The 27,152-nt window shown below is 41.7% G+C and overlaps 1 non-coding gene across 1 annotated transcript; it reads left to right on the top strand.

The window, feature by feature from the left end:
* The first annotated feature begins 19,965 nt into the window (after nucleotides 1–19,965).
* Nucleotides 19,966–20,038, top strand: TRNAK-UUU (transfer RNA lysine (anticodon UUU)). Its single transcript has one exon. It is a non-coding gene; the product is annotated as a tRNA-Lys (tRNA).
* The last annotated feature ends 7,114 nt before the right edge of the window (nucleotides 20,039–27,152 follow it).

The raw sequence follows: 27,152 nt of genomic DNA, 5'->3' as shown, positions 1-27,152 counted from the left end.
TGGTGCTTTCCGGTTCCGGAGCTTTTTTATTTCATGTGCCACTTCTTCTCTAAGGATCATTGGTTCAATTCTGTTGGGTTCTGTTGACCTGGCATTGGTTGTGGGTCATCAGTGAACAGACTGATGCAGTATTCTCTCCATACTTTGGCGATGCCCGCTGCATTTGTGATGATATTCCCTTGGTCTTCTTTAATAATCTGAGTCTTAGGCATAAACCCTCGTGCTACGTATTTTACCTTGTCGTACAGTTCTGCGCTGTGATTTTTGGTCGCATGCGCCTCTAGTTCTGCATACAGTTTCTTAATGTGTTCATTCTTGTCTCTTCTGCAAGCATGTTTGATATCACTGTTCTGTTTTTTCATTAGTCGTCCTTGTTGTTCTGGATCTGTAACTGTGAATCGGATGTTAAGTCTCATTTCAACTAGTGCCACAGTTTCGTCAGTCATCCAGTGTTGTCGCTTCACTACGGTGTTCACCTTTGGGACCTTGCCCGCTGCTTTTGTGATCCATTCTTCAATTCTCTTCGAAGCCATGTCACAATTTCCCTCTAGGTCAGGTGGCCCAGTGTTTCGTAGTGTTTCTTGGAAAGCAATTGGCTCATGGGCCGCTAACGTTTTCGAGTTTATTTTGACAACTGCTTAGCTCAGTTTGATTCTAAGGTAGGCTGAGAGTAAACGATGATCCAATCCTCATTCGGCACTAGGTTTTGTTTTCACATTACGGAAGGATGTTCTCCATGTTTTATTGACAAGGATGTAATCAATTTGGTTCTTAAAATGCCCATTCGGGGAGGTCCACGTAAAGAGGCGACGTCTGAGTTGTTTAAACATGGTATTCATAATGGAAATATTGTTTTCGCTCGCAAACTGTATCAACCGGTTGCCTCGCTCGTTACGTGCACCCATGCCATACTGTCCCACAGTTTCTCACAAGTGGTTGTCCATTGAGGTGGTTCCTACATTTGCATTGAAGGGTCCCAATATGATGGTAATACCTCTTGGTTTAAGTGATGCTATTGTATTTTCCATGTCTGCATAGAAGTCTTCGATTTCTTGGTCGTCTGCAGCGATGGTGGGTAGATATACCTGGATCAGGTGTAGTTTGTATGGTTTGGTGTTGAGAGTGAGGGTCAGTATTCTTCCATTGATAGGTCTGTATTCCTCAACATATTGGGATATCCGCTTATCAACAAGAAACGCGACGCCATTCTGACCTTTATCATTTGCCCCGGCGATGTATATTACATGTCATCTGTTTCAAAATGCCCACATCCTTTCCAGTGAGTTTCTGACAGTCCACAAATGTCTATTTGATGTTTCTTTAGTTCTCTTTCTACAATGCGAAGTTTTCCCGTCTGAAGTAACCCTCTCACATTCCATGTGGTATCGCTTTACCTTTGCGAAGTTGGTCTGCATTTGGTCGATCAGCAGCAGATTCACCGTGCGAGGCCTGATCGTTCACCTCTGCACGTCCGGTCGCACATTTCACATTGTTCGGGCCGGACCCAAACTGACGCCGATAGCTACTCGGGTCACGCAGATACCAATATTCATTTCTTGACTCTGCATGTTGCGCTCATGGGATGGTAATCAGGTGCTTTCCCCTTGCCTTCCTGATCCTATGCCGTTGGCCATCCAGTGGCTCTTCCGCCTTTAGGGGCAGTTTCCCACCCCAAGGACAAGAGGGTGCCCTGAACATCTTCCTGCTCGGCCACCGTCCAGGGAGGCCGTTGGCACTTGGTAAAAGGGGACTACTTACACCGGCGGTCACTCGGTAGACGCAGTTTAATGTCATGCCCGGGACAAAAGCAAATCTCTGTTAGATATCAGAAGAAATATGTGATTCAAGTAATGTTATGCTATAGATGAACACGAAGTTCTTATAAGAAGAAGATATTATGAGATTATATAGACTCCAAGTAATAGTTGGATACGAATGTAGGTGATATATTCAAAAAATATAAGTAGGTGATATGTTGATATTATGAGATAGGTTATGAGATATGAAAATGTCACCAGACAGGAAGAAGGTTATTACGAATTAAGAAGCAGTTGATCCGATATTGATAGTATATGAGAATGAAACTACTTGTGCGTCACGGAAGGTTATTATTATTATTATTATTATTATTATTATTATTATTATTATTATTATTATTATTATTATTATTATTATTATTATTATTATTATTACGGAGTTATCCGTGGAAGGCAGAGGTGAAAGAAGGTGCGGGCTGGAATGGGTCTAACTATAAGTCCGAAAGATGAATTTAAAATTTAAATAAAGGTTATATTTTCAACAGATAACAAGATTAAACAATTTTCACTAGGTGAAATAACAAAGAAACATCAGGTACAATGCAACTTTGCAAACGAAAGCACAAGTTAAGGGGTCTTTACAAATTCTGGGCTACGACCCCCAGCTCACAAGTACATATTTTAGAAAAGGGCAGAAATTCCCTCAATACAATGGAGCACTTGCTCCCAGCAATCAAAATGTCACGCCTCCGCGAGGCACCTTTCAAAATGCCAGAAAGAGCGGACCCGCTCTCAATCTTTCAAGCCTATTAAAAGGCCATAAACGGACTTTACTACAAACTGCCCTCAAGGCACACTTATAAGGAAACAGGGGTATCTTGTACCCATTCTACCAGGCCTTCGTGGACAAAACTAGGTTAATTTTAAATGGCCCAAAGCGCAAAAGGAATGGAGGCGTGAATTAGCACTCCTAAATACACATTTTAAAACCTAAGAGGCACTAGGCCTATTGCACAGGGGCTAATCCCAATCTATGGAGGTGACTTGTATACAAGATAAATTTAACACATTAAGAAGGAAGAGAAAAACGGGTACGAAAACATAGTCATCTCAAATTCAACATGAAGGGGAGCTCGAGAGGATAAAGCACTCTCTATCCCCGAATTACATTTAAAGATGTATGAAGTTTTACAAAGTAGGAAAAAGATTTACATGTTTGAAGGTTACATATTAAAGCTTTCGGACCTGCCCCGCGGGTTAAACTGCTGAGCCAGCAAAGAGACAAGAAAGATGTTAAACGACCATTACCTTATTGAAGAGCTGCTGCCCGAAAGAAGAGGCACTACCCGCCCCCTGCTATGCTTCTATACACTAAGCAAGATGTTGTTGAAGTGGCGAAGAGCCGAGAAAATCAGCAGTTTTTAAACCCTCGTGGAAGATCCGAGATCTTTCATGAATGATTAAGACACACCCACAGATGTTTATTGGTCGTCTAAAAGTTACAGATCAAAAATTGGGGAAGAAGGATCCGATTGGTCCAAAATTAATGAAAGAAATTCGGGATTGGCTAAGTTCAAAACTAGCGGAAAGAAAATTAATATTGCCAACCCAGAGATGAAAGAACAAATTTAGTAAAGACCAAAACTACTGAATACAAAATTTCTTCAAAAAAGTTCCTTCACTTCGCACCAGGGTGCGTGATCATAGTTCTTTTGGCAGTGACATCTATAAGCGAATGTCCAGACTTCTTGATCAATGAAAAACAAAACAAGGCGAAATACACACAGTGACATCTTCTGAGAAACAGTTGAGTTGATTCGGTTTTTAAAGTTCAGAGTTTCTCCAGTAGAGGAGTACTTTAAGGCGGAAAATTCAAATGTGCGGCGTATAAGTGTACCGCCCGGTACAATTATTATTATTATTATTATTATTATTATTATTATTATTATTATTATTATTATTATTATTATTATTATTATTATCATGGAGAGATGTGGATAAGAAGAAGAAATACGATTCGAAATGGATAATTTAATAAAGTATAGAGTTGTTATAGGAAAGAAATGAAAGATGAATTAAATGGAAGAATATTCCACGACGAAATGAAAGAAGAGATGGAACGTTTAAAGTAACGGGTCACATGTGCTAGTAACTTTGTATGTTATCAACAACCCATATATTGTAATTGTTGCAACGTATTATAACCTTCACAAATAAAAAAGTATGATAGGTTGTGGTCATCTAAATACAGTATATCCCTATGTAAACAAATGTTTATTTCACTTGGACATGTTAAGGTAGAACTTCTTGTAAATAGCTGCAGGCACAATTATATTAATATAGAGGATCATTGCTACTGCATATAAGAACATGTACGGCTTGATATCGTATTATGTCTTCAAAAATGAGATTTCCTTAATGTTAATTGGACTGTGTTATGAATCACTTGACTAACCGCCAATTCTCAATTTTCCAGATATCTACACCACCTGGTAGTCGAGGCTTCAAACTACATGAAAAAAATATTTTTACTCTCGAACATTCTTTATATCGAAAATAACTCGATTAGGACCATGCGCCATTCTAAATATCGCCTGAAGGTACACTTAAGAAAATGGAAATTGCAACACCATGAAGGCATTGATCGTTTGTGTTAATTTTCAATACATGGAACGATACCATATAGGTATGTAAAGGATCAAAGTTTCAGGCCCATTGGATTGTTGCTACAGGTTTCCCCACGTGATTGGTCGCGGAGGAATCAACTACAGTATACGGACTCCGGAGTAGCGTAGTTGACTTGCAGTCTGTGCAGTGAAGTGTTCCCCGTCAAACATGCCTCGACGACAGAGAAGAGCACGCTATCAACAACTGTCGCCCTTTGAGAGGGCTCGGATAATTGGGCTGTGTGAGGCTGGATTATCGCTAAGGACTGTCGCTGCACGTGTTGGCCGACAGGCATCTACGGTACAACGTGTATGTCAGCAGTGGTCAAATGAAGGTACCCACACTCGTAGACCTGGCACAGGCGCAGCGCGACAGACAACTGTGAGAGAGGATCGCCGCATCATTCGGATGGTCCGGATGGAACCCCATGCAACAGCAGCACAAATTCGAGCAGCTGCGGCACCCCACGTTACACAACAAACAGTTGGTATTCGCCTGCGTGCAGCTGGCTTAAGAGCCCGTGTCCCTGCAGAAGGGGTTCCATTGACTCCACAACAGCGACGTGTAAGGCTGACCTGGTGTCGAGAAAGATCGATGTGAGTCGATGAATCGCATAGGGTCGTCTTTGGTGATGAATCGCGCTTCTGTCTTGCCCGCAGTGATCGCCGGAATCGTGTGCGCCGACGTACCGGGGAGAGCGGCCGCCCAGATCTTATTGTCGAGAAGCACACAGGGCCAACACCAAGCATTATTGTCTAGGGAGCTAGTGGTTTTAATGTGAAATCACAATTAGTGCTTGTTGAGGGCACTATGACTGCTCGACAGTACGTTGATAGGGTACTCAATCCAGTGGTTGTCCCTATGATGGCGAATATTGCTAATGGGATGTTTCAGCAGGACAATGCCCGGGTTCACACTGCACGCATCTCCAGAGAAGCTCTCCACGACATCACGACCTTACAATGGCCCGCCAGATCCCCGGACCTCAGTCCTATTGAGTATGTGTGGGACATGATGGGTCGACAACTGGCCAACCGTCCTCAGCCACAAACAACTCTGGAACAACTGACCCGTGCAGTGCAGCAAGCATGGGCCACAATTCCTCAGGAAGCGATCAAGGGCCTTATTGACTCCATGCCTCGACGAATTCATCAATGTATTGCAGCTCGTGGTGGGCACATCCTGTATTGATTGTTGTCCAAACTTGCGGTCAGAGGGATCGGAAAGTGTAATCATCGAATCACAACTGAACACTCGTCCTGCATGTTCAATTGCAGCAATGTAGCACCACTCCTTCTGGGTGTTGCAATTTCCATTTTCTTCAGTGTATTTCTGCATCAACTGACCAAAGAAATTCTCATGCAGTTGAATTTTGCATCACCTGACTAAACGACATTTGGCGGTCGCTTGGTCATGTTATGCGTATTGCTCTTTCCCGTCTTTTTATTCCTGTGACAACAGTGAAGTTTCTCCGTGATTGTCTACCGTCTTCATATCAACAAAATTATTTAGTGAGTGCTTATTAACACTATTCACTTCTGTTTGGGCATGGATCACTTTAGGTCTTCCTCAAGAGCTCAATGAATCGTCGAGTTAGCAAGGAAGGAAATCTACATGCAAACATTATTACAGGTTAGTTGTTCAGCCTATATCACAGTACCACTTGCATACATGACAAATACATGTTACTTATGGATTGTTTTTCAAATAGTTTCACCATTCTATATTCTGTTCTCATTACGCAGGAAGATGAGCCGGATTTACATCCACAGACACCAGCTGTTGCAACACCCGTTCACGAATCCTTAAAAGATGTATTTTTTTCCAGCAGTCTGACAGAGCTGAGTCCAATGAAATGCTGACATACTACCCAGAGTACTGAGGTGTAGTAAAGCCACTACTGGCAATTTTCAGAAGGATTCAGATTCAGAACTGAGATGCTCTAGTGATTCAAACTTTGTTGAGGGCAGAATGGACGCAACAACATTGTTGAAGGTAAGTACGATTTAGTTAATGGAAAAGAAACACCATCATATCCTACAGCATTGTCAGACAGATAATGTAGATCAGAGTCGGATAAGGTTTTTCTAGGAAGAAATACATTCTTACAGCTTACTCCACAATATAATATTTCTGTTTTACAGGGACATATACAGTATGACGATCAGCAGCAGTCCGTTCCTGTATTACTGGACGAACATTACTTCTCTCATTCCTATACAGACGTTAGTTCCGATGATAGTAATGCTACTAATGAACATGTTGTTTTAGGCTCCAGCATCTCTAATTATGCGGCTAGCCAGACCCATTGTTCAACTCCTCAGCCGATGAATGAAACATGTCAGATATTGGAAGCTCAAAACAATGATTCTCTGGGAGAAGGGAGACCAAGAAAAGGTCGGAAAAGAAAATATCCATTTCAGAATCGAAGAATTAGGAAGATGTGTTCAAAATGAAACCTATATCACACAGGGGGATATCTTAAAGAACCCAAAGAATTTAGAGAATACATTTGTTCATGTAAATGTCTGAACAAGATAGTTTAAAAACTTCTATAGTACTACATCATACGATGCACAAACAGCTCTGATTTGTGTCAATGGTAACAACAAAAGATGTCAATCGGAAGAGAGTGAAGGACTCCAACAAAAGAACAGCCACAAGAACTTACACCATCCGCGGTGTCAAAGTATGCAAAAGTTTCTTCTTGCAAACATTTAGGATCTCCAGTGGAAAGGTTCGCCTGGCAATTAAGAAGATAGAGTCACCAAGGGGCATTATGGATCGTCGTGGATTCGCTGGTGGAAGGAATAAACTCCCTGAAAATAATCTGAAAGAAGTCATAGACCACATAAAGAAGTTTCCACGTTACAAATCTCACTATAGGAGAAGCGAGACACAAGCAGAATTTCTTGCCCCTGAAATAATGGTCAATGTCATGTATGATATGTGCAAGGACGAGGTTTCAAATTCTGTACCAAAAGCAAGTTATAAGAAGATATTCCTCACGAAGTTCAACTTCAAAAGGAAACCACTGGAAAAAGACACATGTAAGGTTAGTGACATCTTGAAAGTTCAGATCCAAAACACAACTGGATACGAAGCCGAGAATTTAAAAACCAAAAAGAAAACAATCTTGAACAAGCCAAAATTGTGCAGGATATGAGATCATTGGACATCGTAATCTATAATCATTTTTCCTCAATAGGACAGCATGTCGTAGACTATAAACACAGTTTCACAAACATCGGGAACGACATGCAAATCCTGAACATAAACCCCAAAGGCCCCCTGCTCAACATAACAGAAGAATTTTACATCACTCTGGATCAGTATGCCAATCCAAATTACAACATAAACGAAATCACAGAAAAAACTAAAATCATCTTCAATACAGTTATCCTTGCCCTAACAAACTCTTACCTTAAGATAATCGATAAACAGAACACGACACGCGACAGAAAAACATCAAACAACACACCCAGCTCCACCCCCACCCCCACAACAGCAACTCTACCTACCCCTCCTTCCCTTCCCCACACAGCAGCTAGTATGAGCCCAAGAAGAACAGAAAGTAGTACACAACAAGCTCGTATATCAAACACAATTCAGCCACACCATCAACAGTAAGTACAAATTCAAATTAACACACACAACCCTTAGACATTCCTCCAACACAATATCACTCATAGTTCAACCTTATCTTCCACAGATAAATATAGCATCACTGCACAGCTACAAATGGGAAAGGGGCCACTACTTTGAACCCAACGTCACTCAAATTTTATAGACGCCACAGAACAACATGATTTGATTTTAACATAAGGCAACACACACAGCAGAGCTTAACATATTTTAGCCTAATTCTATCCATACGTTTGGCACCTTTTTAAAACTGGAAAGTGTCTTATTCTATGTATATACATGAAGACAAAATCTTTTACTCATGCAATTTTACAAGCAAACCATATCGTTTAAACTCCAGGGACAGCAGCTGAGTGTACAACAGTGTAAATAAGATTTGAACACGGGAATCATCCGATGAATTGAACAACAAGCCAGACACGAACGTTCATGTGCATGAAGTGCTCTTATATATTGTATTCATCTTGTGTATATATATATGTTTTATAAACTAATTTTAAGACCTTAAACATACTATTTTAGACATGCAATTGCATTGTTGCACATAGTGACATATACGCCAGTTCACGTTACGACATGCTCCATTTGGATGTGACCAAATGTTTATTGTCATATGGCATTCCTTTGACAATACAATCTTAATCATAGCTTCATCATATAAATATGTATGCATGGTTCAGCTGAAGATGACCTTATGTAAGGGGTCGAAACCGGTCCTGTAGCATAATAAGTGCAATAAAGAAGTATTGATAGATGGAAATCCTTTCCTATTTCTAATCATTGGACATGTCGAAGGCAAAACAAAAATGGCACCCTGGAAGTTCTTTGCTTTGACCTAGAGAAAACCTTGTCATTGCCTAGAATTCCTACAAATACAGTCTTTTATAAAAAGGCAGTTGTGGCTTTATAACTTAGGAATACGCAGCGGTAAGGATGAAAGAGGACACTGCTATATTTGGTTAGAGGGTGAGGCAGGCCGAGGGTCACAAGAGGTATCCTCATGCCTGATGGAATATTTAATGGAACAGCTACCAGCTGTTGAAGAAGTAATATTGTGGTCAGATTCCTGTGGAGGACAGAACCGAAACATCAAAATGGTTTTGATGTTAAAAGCTATCTTAGAATAGCATCCCACAGTGAAAAAAATCACTCAACGTTTCCTTGTTCCAGGACAAAGCTTTCTTCCCAATGACAGTGATTTCGGGGACATAAAGTGCACACTGAAACATCAGCAAAGGTTGTATACAGCAGTGGACTACATCAATGTAATGAAATTGTGTAGGAAGAGGAACCCCTTAGTTATTCACAGAATGAAGTCTGAGGATTTTAAAAGTACAGATTTACTTGAGAAACAAATCGTGAATCAGAAGACAAATAATTTGTGAGAGAAGATAAACTGGCTGAAAGTAAAAGAGATGGAGCTACATAGAGACAAACAATTTAGCATCTTCTTCAAGCAGGAATATAAAGGACGACCAGTTGAAATAAACATTCAGAAGAAGAAAGCTGTTGGTCGTCCTTCACAAAATGGCGTGACCCACTATTGTAACACCTCTGTGGCCGAATGGAAAACCCATTTCAGAAGCGAAGCTCAGCGGCATACGCTCTTTGATGTCACTTATTCCAAAAGATGCCACTGATTTTTATCATAAACTCTGCAGTCATCCAGGTATTGAAGACGATATTGATGGATTCGATTGCCAACAACTTGATTTCATTGTTGAAGATGAAACTTAGATGAAGCTGATGATACTTCCCATTCCTGTGTCAGATTGAACTTTCTGAAGTTTATTCCAATTTCTGTTATTAGTGATATCAAGTAGATAGACCGGCATAAGTGAAACCCATCTGTAAAATATCAGTATGTAAAGGTATGGATAATATGTTTCTTTGTATGTATGGTAATGGTATTGTAGAATAATAAACAGAAGTTTTGTTCAACATTACTCATAAAATTGCTTATACGTCTGTTTACCTAGATTATTACCCTTTCGTAGTAACAATCCCCAATGTAAAACATAAGTAAAAGCATAACAATGATATGCATCACATGACCAAAGGACAAAATTGTCACTTGGTCAGTTGATGCGAAATAGAAAGAATGAATTACTTCAGAAAGTTAAAATTGACTAAGCGACATTTTATGTTTAATCAGACACTTAATGACTTGCTATGCAGTTGGTGATTGGTCTATCAACAGAACTGACCCTAGTCCTCCTTATGGTGAAAGAAATCTGCCAATTCATTCAAAACTCGATTTTATATGCTAACAAATGCGTTCACGTCAATATCTCGAAATGACAATTTGGCGCTTGGTCAAGTCATGCATAACACCGTCCAATTGATTCACGCGAGATCTTATAGTTCTAATTAGAAACATTTAAGATTGTAAATATCAAGCTAGACTTAGTGATCTCTATCTTGGATAGGAATGTTAATTTAAGACATGACTTCGAATGATAGAGTAGTATTTATTTATTGACAGTAAATTTTGGCTGAAGTTAACAAGAAACTTATCCACTTTCCAGATGCTTATTAGGACATCTACATCATGATATAATTCCGGAGTAAAGCTAGTAAACATTATTTTAACGAACTGTGATATGAACAAGTAAGACTATTGCAGATAACGGAGAATGTTAATTATAAAGAATGTTATCAGAACGCAACCTAATTTTCCCAGGAGAAGATTGCATTTATTAACAATTTTATTGTATGAATGTTGTAAATGAGTTTTAGCGCATTTCAATAGTGATAAAAAGAGATGAAGGATAAAATGTGATCATTAACAAATGAGCTCAACACACCAGATGTTTCGTAATCAATCAATTTTAGATTTTATTTACACTACTTTTCTTTCTCTTCCTAGATTTTTATATATTTTTCCCTTAATAAATAAGAATAGTTAAAATTGACTTGAGGTCTTGTTTATAGATTTCTACAGTAATCTAAGATACCTTAAAGTTAAGGCGATGAGTTTCGGATAATCTATTGATCTATTTATGCGTCGGATGGAGACGTCCATCAAATCTACTGGTAGATAGATAAAATAGTACTCGGCGTATCAGCTTTTCTTTGATCCCACGAAAAACAACTAGACATTCAAGAACCCCGAGAGACGGGTCGGGATTTGTTTTACGTGACCCATCCTGGACGCGGAAAGGGCGTAATACAAACAGATAGATAAGAAAGACAGAGACGACGAAAAAATTTACAGTGGACAAGACTGATGGAGAAATACCATTCTTTTTTTTTTTCAATTTTGGCCAATGTACAGACAAAAATCTTATTTCATATTTATTTAGATGCGACCATATTCATTAGGATTTCTTTTTCTCATATTCTTAATCATTACATAGCAAGGATTGGGGCTATCATCTGACATCTGGTCATGTTCCTACGTGTCACTGAAAAATGTCCTCTGTTTTTCACTTTGCGATCTGGTAACCCTAAGGATGTGTTTTGTAAGTGTAGTGAAATAAACCGTCCCTGCTTCTTTATTTTCTACGGTACCTTCTGGAGTTAGTCATAGGTACAAATATAAAAGTTAAACACCAAAAGAGAATAAATATCACGAAATATGAATTCCTGTGCTTCTCTCTGTGCCAGTAGCCAGACCCTCCCAGTTCTAGTTACGAGACGCTACACTACAGTAAGGAGTTGTGGGGCGAGAGATGTCCACCGCCTGCCCTAAGAAGGAGCAGGGACTTTGAGGGTGTGACATGATTATCACTTCCATCTTCTTATCCGACCTCCCTTGGCCAATTTCCACTTAACAAGGCCCTGAGGTGGAATAATTTCTGGGGGGGATGTAGCCTGGGATACAGCTAATCTCATTTAGAGCCGAGGTCGTGGAGAGTGGAAGCCTGTATTTTCCTGACCTCCATGGGCCGTTACGACTTTACTTTGCCGGGCTGAGTACCTCAGAGCTCTGGCTTTCTGGCTCAGTGTGGTGGTATTTGAAGGTGTTCAAATACACCACCGTCGTGTGATAGATTTACTGGCACGTAAAAGAACTCCACCGCGACAAAATACGGTACCCCCGCCTATAATATTATAAATTTCACTTCGCTCTTTCTTAAATGGGTGGACCTTTTCCTTTGATTAGTGTTAAGTTAGGACGATTGCCTGGTTGTAGATCCTCTTAAAAATAACAACCACAATCTCAAACCCTGTCAATTCAAGACTAGTTAACGGAACGCCACAGGGCAAGTCGGATGGACCACAACACCATAATAAAGAGTTGACAGCTTCATGATTAATTCGTTCCTAAAAAATTCAGTCGTTAATGTTATTTAAGACCTTGAGACCTGTCTTCAAAGTCTTATAATACGTATTATATAAGGTTTTGTTGAATCATTATATACTAGAAGTAAACACCGCTGATTCATCTCCTAAATTGCAATTTAATACAGAGACACTGTATAGAAGGAAAAGGTGGCAAAATTCTCAAGATAAATCGGGGAAAGAATTGTTATTGCATTACGTAAATAGCGTGTAACATCACGGTAATCAAGATCTGTGTACCTATATATCTAGCAAGTGAACTGGCCTCGCGGTTCGTTTCAGTAGCTGTGAGCTTGCATTCTGGAGATGGTGGTTTCGAGTCCAACCATGGACATTCCTGGGGATGGTTTTCCATGGTTCAATCCTATCCCTTTCCTTTCCTTTCCTTTCCTTTCCTTTCCTTTCCTTTCCTTTCCTTTCCTTGACTTGCCAAAAACTTTCTCAATGGAAGAGTAAGTGTAAACGACTTAATACATACATACATTATCATTATAGACTGTTATGCCTTTCAGCGTTCAGTCTGCAAGCCTCTGTGAATTTACTAAACGTCGCCACAATCCTCGATTTGCAACTAGTGTTGTGGTCTCATTTAGTTCTATACCTATTATCTTTAAATCGTTAGAAACCGAGTCTAACCATCGACGTCTTGGTCTCCCTCTACTTTTCTTACCCTCTATAGCAGAGTCCATTATTCTCCTAGGTAACCTATACCCCTCCATTCGCCTCACATGACCTCACCACCGAAGCCGGTTTATGCGTACAGCTTCATCCATCGAGTTCATTCCTAAATTAGCCTTTATCTCCTCATTCCGAGTACCCTCCTGCCATTGTTCCCACCTGTTTGTACCAGCAATCATTCTTGCTACTTTCATGTCTGTTACTTCTAACTTATGAATAAGATATCCTGAGCCCACACAGCTTTCGCTCCCGTAAAGCAAAGTAGGTGTGAAAACAGACCGATGTAAAGATAGTTTCGTCTGGGAGCTGACTTCCTTCTTACAGAATACTGCTGATCGCAACTGCGAGCTCACTGCATTAGCTTTACTACACCTTGATTCAATCTCACTTACTATATCACCATCCTGGGAAAACACACAACCTAAATACTTGAAATTATCGACCTGTTCTAGCTTTGTATCACCAATCTGACATTCAATTCTGTTGAATTTCTTACCTACTGACGACAATTTCGTCTTCGAGAGGCTAATTTTCATACTATACTCATTGCAACTATTTTCAAGTTCCAAGATATTAGACTGCAGGCTTTCGGCACAGTCTGCCATTAAGACCAAGTCGTCAGCATAGGCCAAACTGCTTACTACATTTCCACCTAACTGAATCCCTCCCTGCCATTTTATACCTTTCAGCATATGATCCATGTAAACTACAAACAGCAAAGGTGAAAGATTACAGCCTTGTCTAACCCCTGTAAGTACCCTGAACCACGAACTAATTCTACCATCAATTCTCACTGAAGCCCAATTGTCAACATAAATGCCTTTGATTGATTTTAATAATCTACTCTTAATTCCATAGTCCCCCAATATGGTGAACATCTTTTCCCTCGGTACCCTGTCATATGCTTTCTCTAGATCTACGAAACATAAACACAACTGCCTATTCCTCTCGTAGCATTTTTCAATTACCTGGCGCATATTGAAAACCTGATCCTGACAGCCTCTCTGTGGTCTGAAACCACACTGGTTTTCATCCAACTTCCTCTCAACGACTGATCGCACCCTCCCTTCCAAGATGCCAGTGAATACTTTGCCTGGTATACTAATCAGTGAGATACCTCGATAGTTGTTGCAATCCTTCCTGTTCCCTTGCTTATAGAGAGGGGCAATTACTGCTTTTGTCCAATCTGAAGGTACCTTACCAACACTCCACGCTAATTTGACTACTCTATGAAGCCATTTCATCCCTGCCTTCCCACTATAATTCACCATTTCAGGTCTAATTTCATCAATTCCTGCTGCCTTATGACAATGGAGTTTATTGACCATCCTTTCCACTTCCTCAAGCATAATTTCACCAACATCATTTTCCTCCTCCCCATGAGCTTGGCTATTTGCAACATCACCAGGATGATTTCCTTTTACATTGTGAAGATGTTCAAAATATTCCCTCCACCTCTCCACTGATTCCCTGGGATCTATTATAAGTTCACATGAATTACTCAAAACACTGTTCTTTTCCTTTTTCCCTCCCTTCCTAAGATTCTTTATTACTGTCCAGAAAGGTTTCCCTGCTGCTTGACCTAGCTTTTCCAGGTTATTACCAAAATCTTCCCATGACTTCTTTTTGGATTCAACAACTATTTGTTTCGCTCTGTTTCTTTCATCTACGTACAACTCCCTGTCTGCCTCGGCCCTTTTTTGAAGCCATTTCTGATAAGGTCTTCTTTTTACGCTTACAGGCTGCTCTCACTTCATCATTCCACCAAGATGTTCGCCTTTTCCCATCTTTACACACAGTTGTTCCTAGGCATTCCCTTGCTGTTTCTACTACAGCATCCCTGTATGCCACCCATTTACTCTCTATATCCTGAACCTGCTTACTGTCTACTGTTCTAAACTTCTCACTAATCATATCCATGTACTTCTGTCTAATTTCCTCGTCATGGAGATTTTCTACTCTTATTCGTTTGCAGACAGATTTCACTTTCTCTACCCTAGGCCTAGAGATACTTAGTTCACTACAGATCAGATAGTGGTCTGTATCATCGAAAAATCCGCGGAAAACTCGTACATTTCTAACAGATTTCCTGAATTCAATGTCGGTTAAGATATAGTATATTATGGATCTGCTACCCCTAGCCTCCCATGTGTAGCGGTTAATAGCCTTATGCTTGAAGAATGTATTCGTAACAGATAAACCCATACTTGCACAGAAGTCCAGCAAACGCTTCCCATTCCGATTAGCTTCTATATCTTCCCCACATTTACCAATCACCCTTTCGTATCCTTCAGTTCTATTCCCAACTCTCACATTGAAATCGCCCATTAGCACTATTCTATCCTTGCTGTTGACCCTGACCACGATGTCACTCAGTGCTTCATAAAACTTGTCAACTTCATCCTCATCTGTACCTTCACATGGTGAATACACGGACACAATTCTTGTCCTAATTCCTCCATCTGACAAATCTACCCACATCATTCGCTCATTTACGTGCCTAACAGAAACTATGTTGCGTGCAATGGTGTTCCTGATAAAGAGCCCTACCCCAGACTCTGCCCTTCCCTTTCCTACACCCGTCAAGTACACTTTATAATCTCCTATCTCTTCCTCCTTATCTCCCCTTACCCGAATATCACTTACTCCTAGCACATCCAGATGCATCCTCTTTGCTGACTCAGCCAGTTCTACCTTCTTTCTTCCATACGCCCCATTAATATTGACAGCTCCCCATCGAATTCCATTTCGTTCGCCAAGTTGTTTCCACGGCTTAATGTAACCGTAAAATTAACGTAAAAATCGTGGTATCCAGAATGAAGGAACGTTAAGAGTACACGGCAGCCAATTGAAACACTCCCGTGTTATTAGCGGGGAGGTCGCGTTTTAGGCTATCTGGCAGTTCTAAATTTTAATACCTCGATGGAATCAATCAACGTGGTAGTGGAATCCATGTTACTGCAAACATCTCTTGCCTTGCTCCTGGGAGTTGCGTACCTGAAAAGGCGAAGTTAACAACGGCGCAGAAAATGGGTTCATCGCTTGAATCAAAGAAAGTTATGTCAGGAAGATTTCGATAATCTACTGCACGAAATGACCCTCATCAGTTCGTTTTGTACATGTGGATGAGATCTGAACTGTTTGGCACTGTCTTACGATTTTGGCCCTCATTTATAATAAAAAGAAGTGTAAAGCCTCCTTTGCACTCCGATGAGATGCTTTTTTATGATATCCTTTTCGTAAACTAGTAGATACTGGGGCATTGTTTTATTTATGACGAAAATTGTCACTCGCCCGGTGGCCAGCGCTGCGAGCTTATCTCCCGCCATTTACCGTCAGATTTCATTGCTACAGGAGATTTATTTCCAAGTACGGTATTCTTCGATACAACGTCTTTGTAATTCTTTTCCCTTTTATCAAACAAGACAGGATTGTTTTGAAAGAGAATTACTCGTACAAGTGTTTCGTCGAAAGAAGTCGTCATATCACGCACAAAATAAAATGTTTACGTCTGCTCTGATTGGCTGGTTCTTAAACTAGATATAATATTAACCCTAAGAGCTTGGAGTTTGCAATCCCTATTTTAAGTTTACATTTACTACGGCGCATTTTGAATGGTTCCATCAGATAACATAGGCCAAAACGTCTAAGTTAACGGTAATTTTAAGTTTACGTTACGTTACTTTTGCATTGTGTATAGGGCTTTACTTGTCCATCTGATATTAACTATCTGTTCTTTTGCGATCACGGATGTCCAGGAAGAACGTATTTATTTATTGGAACCATTGGGACATATGGCCAAGATCTCAACAAAGTGGTCTGGTTCTTTTGTTAACGACGGTGACACACTAACAGAAGACCGTGCTCGAGTTATTGCTGCTCGGATGAAGTGGCGCGGACTAATGGACTTCTGTACGATCGACGGCCGAATTCGTTCGACCTGTTAGGGGCCAAGTAACAGTGAAACATGAACAAACACTTCATATCACTTGGCCGTCCCCGATTGGACCATGTCAAGAACATAGACAGTTGGAAAGGCTTGGGCATTGCTGCGTGCGAAGCTAGACCCTCATGGTATGCCACGTTTTCCGCCACGAAAACGGCGCTTTATCTGGATATATAAACTAAATATCGATCATGCTGTCAGCCAAAAATATGCCGGTGGCATAATCGGATAAAAGAAACCGAGTGAGGCACTAATCAAGTGATCAGCAACCCAAACACCTTGCGGGGGAAACACTAACAAGGTGTTCAAACAAAGAAATAAAAACAAATCCGTAACAGAAGAGCCTTGGTGCGGCAAGATGGCCTGGAGATACCAGAGTGTCATGTGATCAGGATGAAGACACTTCCTTTTTGACCGATTCGGTGCCGGGAATGAAGTCCAGGACCTCCGGGTAAGAGGTAGGCGCGCTATATCTACACCTCGGGGTATGCATCCAGTTAGTTATTTATAATTCCAAACAACAAGAACATTTTATAAACATAATTGTGGGACTGTACGAAAAGTTCTGAGATAATAAATGAGAAAAAGAACAAAATATTTAACAAGGGGATATTCGTAGTCCGCATCTGTGATGTAGTGGTTAGTGTGAATTGCTGTCACCCCCAGACGTCCGGGTTCGATTACCGGCTCTGCCACGAAATTTGAAAAGTGGTTCGAGGGCAGGAACGGGATACACTCAGCCTCGGGAGGTCAGGATTCTCGATGAAGTGTACTGTGGTTTTCCGCTTTTTCTCCAAGCAAATGCCGGGATGGTACCTAACTTAAGGCCACGGCTACTTCCTTCCCTCTTCCTTGTCTATCCCTTCCAATCTTCACACGCACACCCCCCCCCCCCACCAAGGCCCCTATTCAGCATAGCAGGTGAGGCCGCCTGGGCGAGGTACTGGTCATTCTCCCCAGTTGTATCCCCGACCGACTGTCTGAAGCACCAGGACACTGCCCTTGAGGCGGCAGAGGTGGGATCCCTCACTAAGTCCGATGGAAAAACCAACCCTGGAGGAAAAGCAGATTAAGAAAGAAAATAGAATAATAATAATAATCATCATCATCATCATCATCATCTGTTTACCCTCCAGGTTCGGTTTTTCCCTGGGATTCGGCGAGGGATACCACCTCTACCGCCTCAAGGGCAGTGTCCTGGAGCTTCAGACTCTTGGTCGGGGGATACAACTGGGGAGAATGACCAGTACCTCGCCCAGGCGGCCTCACCTGCTATGCTGAACAGGGGCCTTGCGGGGGATGGGGAAGATTGGAAGGGATAGACAAGGAAGAGGGAAGGAAGCGGCCGTGGCCTTAAGTTAGGTACCATCCCGGCATTTGCCTGGAGGAGAAGTGGGAAACCACGGAAAACCACTTCCAGGATGGCTGAGGTGGGAATCGAACCCACCTCTACTCAGTTGACCTCCCGAGGCTGAGTGGACCCCGTTCCAGCCCTCGTACCACTTTTCAAATTTCGTGGCAGAGCCGGGAATCGAACCCGGACCTCCGGGGGTGGCAGCTAATCACGCTAACCACTACACCACAGAGGCGGACAATAATAATAATAATAACGACAAACAACAGTTCCCTGGTACGTAACATCAAGAAAGACCTCGAAGAAATGGGCCTACAACCAGATGACGCCAACAAACGAGACCCTTTCAGAACAGGCATCGTGACTTTTGGGACTCTCCGGAATGTGAAGTGGACGACTGGTGCAAAATGGTCAGATGAACGCCGTGCACGACAAAGCCTACTGGATCAATCTAGAACTGAGTAAACGCCAGAAACTTGTGATCCCTAGCTGGCCGATTAGTGAATAATAATAATAATAATAATAATAATAATAATAATAATAATAATAATAATAATAATAATAATAATGTCCGCCTCTGTGGTGTAGTGGTTAGCGTGATTAGCTGCCACCCCCGGAGGCCCGGGTTCGATTCCCGGCTCTGCCACGAAATTTGAAAAGTGGTACGAGGGCTGGAACGGGGTCCACTCAGCCTCGGGAGGTCAACTGAGTAGAGGTGGGTTCGATTCCCACCTCAGCCATCCTCGAAGTGGTTTTCCGTGGTTTCCCACTTCTCCTCCAGGCGAATGCCGGGATGGTACCTAACTTAAGGCCACGGCCGCTTCCTTCCCTCTTCCTTGCCTATCCCTTCCAATCTTCCCATCCCTCCACAAGGCCCCTGTTCAGCTTAGCAGGTGAGGCCGCCTGGGCGAGGTACTGGTCATACTCCCCAGTTGTATCCCCCGACCAAGAGTCTGAAGCTCCAGGACACTGCCCTTGAGGCGGTAGAGGTGGGATCCCTCGCTAAGTCCGAGGGAAAAACCGAACCTGGAGGGTAAACAGATGATGATGATGATGATAATAATAATAATAATAATAATAATAATAATAATAATCGATGTTTAAATTATTTCTGACATTTTTTCTCGAAACATCAGGGTGTAATACTGAACGGTGGAGGGAATGAGGGAATTCATAATTTTCTTGATCAAAGTACTACGCGAACCTTTTCTTGAGCCCAACTTCCCATTCAGCACTATGGAGCTCAGGGCTCAAGAAAAGGTTCGCGTACTATAGATCAAAGTTCAGATATAGACCTGAAATCTCGTTATGTTTGGAATTATTTAGCATGTTTAACTGTAAAGTAACTAAAATTCGCCCATTGATTTCGGTCAAGGTTCATCACAGAACTGGTCACCGCGGCGATGGAACTCGCCCAGTAAGTGTAAACAGAGAACGCTCGGCGGCGTGCATATCGCGGTAATGTTTGATTGCTACCAGAATGCGCGCAAGCAGGCTGGTCGCGTGCGCTCTCTCACGGTAGCGATTCGTACTGCTTGTTGTTCGCATGACCTTCACGTTCCTCGCAACAATCTTGCATGTTGTATTTGGGATGGGCCTACTGGAGTTATTCTATTAATAAAGACTTCAGAGCCCGGATAGCTCAGTCGGTAGAGCATTAGGCTTTTAACCTAAGGGTCCAGGGTTCGAGTCCCTGTTCGGGCGGTAATTTTTATATGTGACATGAAATATCAGACGTAAGAGCGTAACAACCGTTCAGTGCTTGATGTGTGGATTTTACTGGGGATAGCTTGCCTTAGTTACTTTTCGAAATACACTTTCGTCATTGGTTCGTCATTGGAAGTTCATTTCGAGTACAGTGCGGTCTTGAAAATTCAGAACTCTGACGACAATTTGTAATTGACATGGAATATCCATTATAGACTGTTGTGTCTTTCAGCGTCCAGTCTGACCTTCTGCGAATTAATTAAACGCTTCCACAACACCGACCTAACATTCAATGTTGTTAGGTTCCTTCCCTATTGCATGGCGTGCTAATTTCCATATCATATTCAATGCACCTCTTATAAATAAATCATTAGAAAATGAGGCTAACCATCGCCGTCTTAGTCTCCGTCTATTCCTCCACTCGCCTCACATGGCAAAGGCCGAACTGCTGACTATATTTCCATCTAACTGAAACCCTCCCTGAAAACTACGTAAACTTTGAACAACAAGAACTCATTCTGCCATCAGTTCCCACAGCAGCCCAACTGTAAACATTGCCTGTCTTTGCCTGTAATATGAAAATGAAAACCTACAACCTGTTTTCCAGTCATTGATCGGGTCAGGGATGGAATGAATGAAACATATATAGGCTGTTATTACAATGGGGTCGCCACTCCCAAGGTGATTTATTAATGAGTGATAAAAGCTATGAGTCCGCCTCTGTGGTGTAGTGGTTAGCGTGATTAGCTGCCACCCCGGGAGGTGCCACGAAATTTGAAAAGTGGTACGAGGGCTGGAACAGGGTCCACTTAGCCTCGGGAGGTCAACTGAGTAGAGGTGGGTTCGATTCTCACCCCAGCCATCCTGGAAGTGGCTTTCCGTGGTTTCCCATTTCTCCTCCAGGCGAAGGCCGGGATGGTACCTAACTTAAGGCCACGGCCGCTTCCTTCCCTCTTCCTTGCCTATCCCTTCCAATCTTCCCATCCCCCTACAAGGCCCCTGTTCAGCATAGCAGGTGAGGCCGCCTGGGCGAGGTACTGGTCATACTCCCCAGTTGTATCCCCCGACCAAGAGTCTGAAGCTCCAGGACACTGCCCTTGAGGGGGTAGAGCTGGGATCCCTCGCTAAGTCCGAGGGAAAAACCGAACCTGGAGGGTAAACAGATGATGATGATGATAAATGCTATGAAATGAGTGTTGCTTAAATGAAAAATGACAGGAAAAACCGGAGTACCCGGAGAAAAACTGCCCCGCTTCCGCTTTGTCCAGCACAAACCTCACATGGAGTGACCGGGATTTGAACCCCGGTATCCAGCGCTGAAAGGCCGACGCGCTGCCGTCTGAGCCACGGAGCCTTTTGCGTGCAATAATGTCTCAAAGCCCTCACAACGGTTGATATATTTTCCCTGTGTTCTATGGCACATGCCTTTTGTAGATATACGAAATATAAACCTAACGGTCTCCACCTCTCGTAGCATTTTTCAATCAGTTGGCAACATGCCTGGTTTAATGATCTGCAATCCTTCCTGTTTCCGCGAAGTTACTGCTTTCGTACCAGTTTTGTTCAATTATCTACATTTTTCTGTACGACTGCATTTCTTATTCTATCCCTTGTATGTTCTTCTGTAAAATATTTCTCTGAAATTGTATTTATCTTATCAGCATGTGATTTTCATCGTTTACAATGATTCATATGCTCTACCACCAGATTGGTTATCACTGAGTGAAGTGGCTTCGCGGTTTGAGTGACGCAGCTGTGAGCTTGGATTGATGAGATTTGTGGGTTCTACCGTAGGCAGCCCTGAAGGTGGTTTTTAGTGGTTTCCCATTTTCACACCAGGTAAATGCTGGGATTGTACCTACATTAAGGCCACGGCCGCTTCTTTCCTACTGCTAGTCATTTCCTGTCACATCATAGCCATGAGACTTATCTGTGTTGGAAAGAAAACTAAAAAGTAAGAAAAACATTAACATCTTCAGGCTGTTTCAATCATGAACTTACCAGCCTTTCGCTCCAGTGGATTGCCACACATTTCCAAGACGCCGGCGGCAAGTGCGCCGTTGAGAGACCACTGCAGCGCGGTGACGGTGTACTAGGGTAAGCATGTGCCGCCTGCCTTCGGCTTTTCAATGAAATTAAATTATGGTTTCCTTCTAGGAACCTAATTTTTAATAAAAACAAGAAATGTTACTCCAGTAAGTTACTGGGTGAAACAGGCCGCTGGAGCTGTTTTCAGCCCCAGCTCAAAGGAGGTGACTTACAGCTGCCTGCCATCCCCAAATCTCTGGCTGTACCGGAAATCGAAACCAGGTCTCCAAGTACAGTTGCCACCAATTTACCACAATTTGTAACCTTTACCATCAGAGTAGAAGATGTTCAGAGGAGAGAGCTCCTCACGCTGAGCAGAGCCTCCCCTACAGCTCCAGTATCAGATGTTCTGAGAGCTTCCCTGGAGGTGCCAGTACTAGAGTTTCTTCCTGATATGCACACTCTCAACGATGATGGTTTGTCTACACTCCTACTCTCTTCTTTCGGAAAACATTCAACTTGTAGCAAGAATTGCTTCAACATTACTAAAAAAGATATTGAACGCATTTTGATACAGTATCCTGTGTATTATAAATGGCCACAACATTAATTTCGACTCTTGCTAAGCCGCAGAGAAGAGAGAGCGATAACAAACAGAGCGTTATTTACTTATCGTCAACACTCTTTACCTTCCATTGCATAATTATCATGTGGCCGTTTTAGTTGCAGGAGCAACCTCTGTGCAGTGACGGCTGGTGCAGAAAATCAGTTGTCTGCTGTAACCCATCTCCCCCCCGAAACAAACGAAACTACTGAGAAACATACCGGTATGCGGTTTTCAAGAGTCTCTCCACTGAGTTTTCCACACTGAACAAACACGCAAACAACCCCAACACGTATACACATTTCTTATTAAAACTATAAAACTATATAATGAAACACACAATAACACCTGCAATGGCAAAATATTCACGAACTCAATCAACACTTGGTGTGAGCGCGCAAAAACAGAACTTCCCAATGTTACCAAAATCATTGCAATAAAACCAGCAGCGTCGTAATGCAAAATTACATGTTATGTTTTTGTAGTGACATTTATAAACTAGACATTTTTATTAAAGAATATCACAAAGTCATGTCCTTATTTTGACAACAGAAAAAGCACATTTTTTATAGTTCATCGATTTACAAAGGTGACTATGGAATAGGCAAGTTGGGAGTATTCTATCCTCTTTGGTGTTAAAAGACCTGGCGGGAACAGCTCTACAGTATTTTGTTTTCCCGTTTGCTGTGAGCGATCCCCTCTTAAATACTACCGCCGTGTTCTCATTTCGGTAGTAAGGCAAGTGTGACTAGTGCTGCCTCTTTGTGGTCGAGTGAAGAATCGCTGTTAAGTGATGTCTTGGCGGTCTGAGTCTTGGCTGTTGTTTCCACAGCCTATCGGAAAAGTTGGGCACGCATGCGCAAAAGGTATAGTCCCTGCTTTCTGGCAAAATGCTTAGAAATTCTCGCTGAGTTGTGATGCACAGCCACCCGGCGTGTAAGAGGAGAGTTATATAGTTTCCTATTCTTTGGTTGACGTCTTTTTCAATGTACTACTGTATTTGATTGCAGACACTATTATTAAAGTAATTTCTTTTTCAAATAGACGATGTGCTGCAGCACTTCAGCACATAAGGTACGGCTCTGTGTAGTGTATTTTGTCGTGGCAAATTGGGGTTTATTTGAAAATCCGGTCGTGTGCATGTTTCATCTCCAGACCTCCTATTGGGCACGCCAATCATTTGCATTGCTGCTTTATACAATTTATGCTCGAATCACATGGGGGTTGTATGAGAATACTGTGATTTACGCAGGTGCTTGGAATTCTACTATTTGAGGAAACATTGCATAAGCTGTTTACCATAAATTAAATATTACAGATTTGAAGAATGTTTCGAACGTAAGGAATTTTGTTGATGGCTGTGGGGGCAGAACAGAAATCATATTTTAATCTGAATGTTATCTTTCTGGGTTGTGTAAAGTGCACCTTCCAACATCAAAATTGATTGCTTGTGCCAAGTTACAGGTCATTCCGGACTGACAGTTTCCCATAAAACGTCCACCTCCTGATTGAGAAACAGAAACACTATCAATTTTCAAATTTTCAGCTTGAAAAAGATTGTTTACTTATAAAATCAAAAGTGGAGAACTCAGTCTTCGGTGAAAGTTAATCCCAGTGCAGGACAACTCAAAACTGGAACAAGGAAAAGATGATATAATAACGAATCACGGAGCAATCTGTCCTAGCAAACCTGCAAGTTCAGCTGCACTCATTTGCAGAAAGGGAAGACCGAAATCTATTAAGAAGTGTGACTTAGACGATTTTGATTAATGCATGTAAGGTGTACAGATTCCACAGTATTCACTCTGCCAAGGGCGAAAGACCAACACTTGTTAATATGCGTAGTAAACTGGTTGAAGATATACAGTTTAAAGTTGGTGTAAGATAGTTCGAGACCTAGGTTTTCGACGGAGAGAAGACATTTTACTTATGAAGAAGCCTGAGATGCCTGTGAAGCAGTGGCGGTTTCTGGTATAGCGCAATGGAGCAATGAACCTCCAGTTTATATCAAATTGTACTCAACTATGTAATTTTCATAACTCCCTTGTCAATCTCGAAGCTCTTGCTAAGTCCCTCTATCCGTAATATACTCGTACTGGCTTTCAATTCATGTGAGCTGCGCAAGGTCTGTGGCTGGATACTTGTCTGGAATGAACCCCTTTCCAAAGGCGATCCCTCCGTCCGTACATAGGCGAAGGGAGTGGCGAGGTGCGGGGGGACGAAAGCCAGCACTAAGGCAAGACCAGGATATCGCAGAAACGGATCTCTGTTCTTTACGCATGCGCAATAGACCACTGTCTCAAGACTAGCTAGCCGTGTTGTTGGGGTTGGGGTATGTGCCTGCCATCTGTTGGCCTTACGGGAATTTGACTAGGCAACAGAGCCTAGTGCACCTAACTAGCGCTAGTGTTGAAAAGCATCGTTACTACCAAAAGTCACATTAAACTGTCAAATTCCAATTAATATCTTGTCCCAAATATATCATTACTTACTAAACACCTATTAATTTGCCTTCTTTGGAATAATTACCCTTTGGAGAGAAACTTAACTCAAAAATCATTGAGGCAAAGAATAGGTGCAAGGTAATACCAATGAAAACTTTTAAATATAGTTGTTATTATACTATTCCCATGACATCGGAAGCAGAAAGGTGTTTCTCTACCCTGAAGAGAATAAAGACTTTCTAGCGCAGCACAATGACCGAGGATAGACTTATTGCTCTTGCTATGTTGTCAATTGAAAGGAACTTTGTTCGAGACTCTGCGGACTTCAATGAAGCAGTTATTTCTTATTTTGCATGTGGTAAAACTCGGCATGTAGGCCTACCGTATTTTCTGCTCCTCTCGTATTAGATCACATTTCTAGAACTTATGTCATCTTAGTTTAGGAGGTTACGGCCTACGATGGAAGAGAAGCTGGCGGAGATGGGGAGAGGAGAGGTTGGGGGGGAGGCAATTTTTTCTTCTTTTGAACCCCCAGTGATGAAAGTCACGCGCCGCCACTGCTGTGAAGTACATACAGTGTAAGGCGGTACCGACAAGAGGGAAGGTCTCACTGACGAGACATACAGTAGTTCGCACCAGGGGCGAAGCGTCAAGGGAGACAGGGTAGACAGCGTGTACCCTTAACATTTTGTGAATGAAATATTGTCTTAGTTAATTCAATTATGTTTACAACATTCATTATATCCACATGCAATACATTATTGTATTCCCCGCTTTATTTATTTTAGTGGCAATGCTAGGGCTTGCGTCAGTTACACGAAGCACGTAGGCGAAAGTAGACGCTGTCCATTCTATGTATGTTCCCTTTGATATCAGATAGAGCAACACTAACGCTGACTATGGAACAATGACTTTCCTATAGCGAGATTTCTCCGCCCAGTAGACAGACCTACTAGCGTCTCTTCTTGCTCTCATTGGCTAGTATTTTGATCTCAGTTATAAAGGTGCTGTTATTGGCTACCATCTCAGACATGCTTTTAACGTAATTAATTTGAATTTACTTTATTATAAGACACGTCTAAAAATAAAATAATGATACGAAGTACAGCAAACTTACACCCAATAAAAGAATGATAGCATCAAAACCTTCAAGTAGGGTGAAGTAAGGTTATTTGGTGATACAGGTAATTTGGTGATAATGTATTAAACGAATGCCACCACAAAACCTGTTCTGTTTTTGTGCTTGTCTGTTGTGAGCTGGGTGTTCTGGGTTTATTTGTTCCGCGCTCAGGTATAATCCTTGGATTCTTTCATTTACTAAGGTATGAGATTTTGTAACACTCAGCTGTAGTGATTTGGCAAGTGCAGACTTATTAAATGCAGTGTGCTATTCAAGTGAAATAAACTGTGGCAATTAACCGTTTGTTTTAGTTAGTATTGGTGTCGAACTGTTCCTAAGAAAGTGAGTTATTTTTTGCATTGAGAGAAAAGTTTAATGCCGTAATAATTTTAGGGACAAACCTTAAGAAAATACCGAAATATTTAAGCAGTTTCTACTCAGCTGATGGTAACCCATAATAATGTTATTTTCTATTTCCACCTTGGTTCATTAAATGCCTGGAGGAATGAGAATTTTATACATATTTCAGTTGTAGGTAGTGTAAATTAACAAATTTCATCATCATTTTCAGAAAATTGACCTCACCAAAGTAGCTTACGGTAAAATGACAAAGAAATTAAACGAAAGCCTCGACAAGATGAAGTGTACACGCAGTAAAACAGTGCAGACTTGGTGGAGGCGGCTAGATTAGTGACTGAAGGTAAAATGACAGTGCACCGAGCCTCAAAATTCAAAGGTTTACCATGGTCGTCTCTCAAATGATGGCTCCGAAACAGTGAAGAAAGAGATATCGCAGAAGGTATCTTACCCAAACTTGGATTACATGCGAAATCACCCCGACGATAAACCCAAGCAGTTTAATTTCCATTCATTGTTCAATCCTGCATTTCTTTCAAATTTCTCCCATGCCAACAT

The sequence above is a fragment of the Anabrus simplex genome, chromosome 8 (assembly GCF_040414725.1).
Source record: "Anabrus simplex isolate iqAnaSimp1 chromosome 8, ASM4041472v1, whole genome shotgun sequence".
In the NCBI taxonomy this organism is placed as follows: domain Eukaryota; kingdom Metazoa; phylum Arthropoda; class Insecta; order Orthoptera; family Tettigoniidae; genus Anabrus; species Anabrus simplex.
Note: the sequence above shows the minus strand (reverse complement) of the source record. Positions and strands in the feature narration are given on the sequence as shown.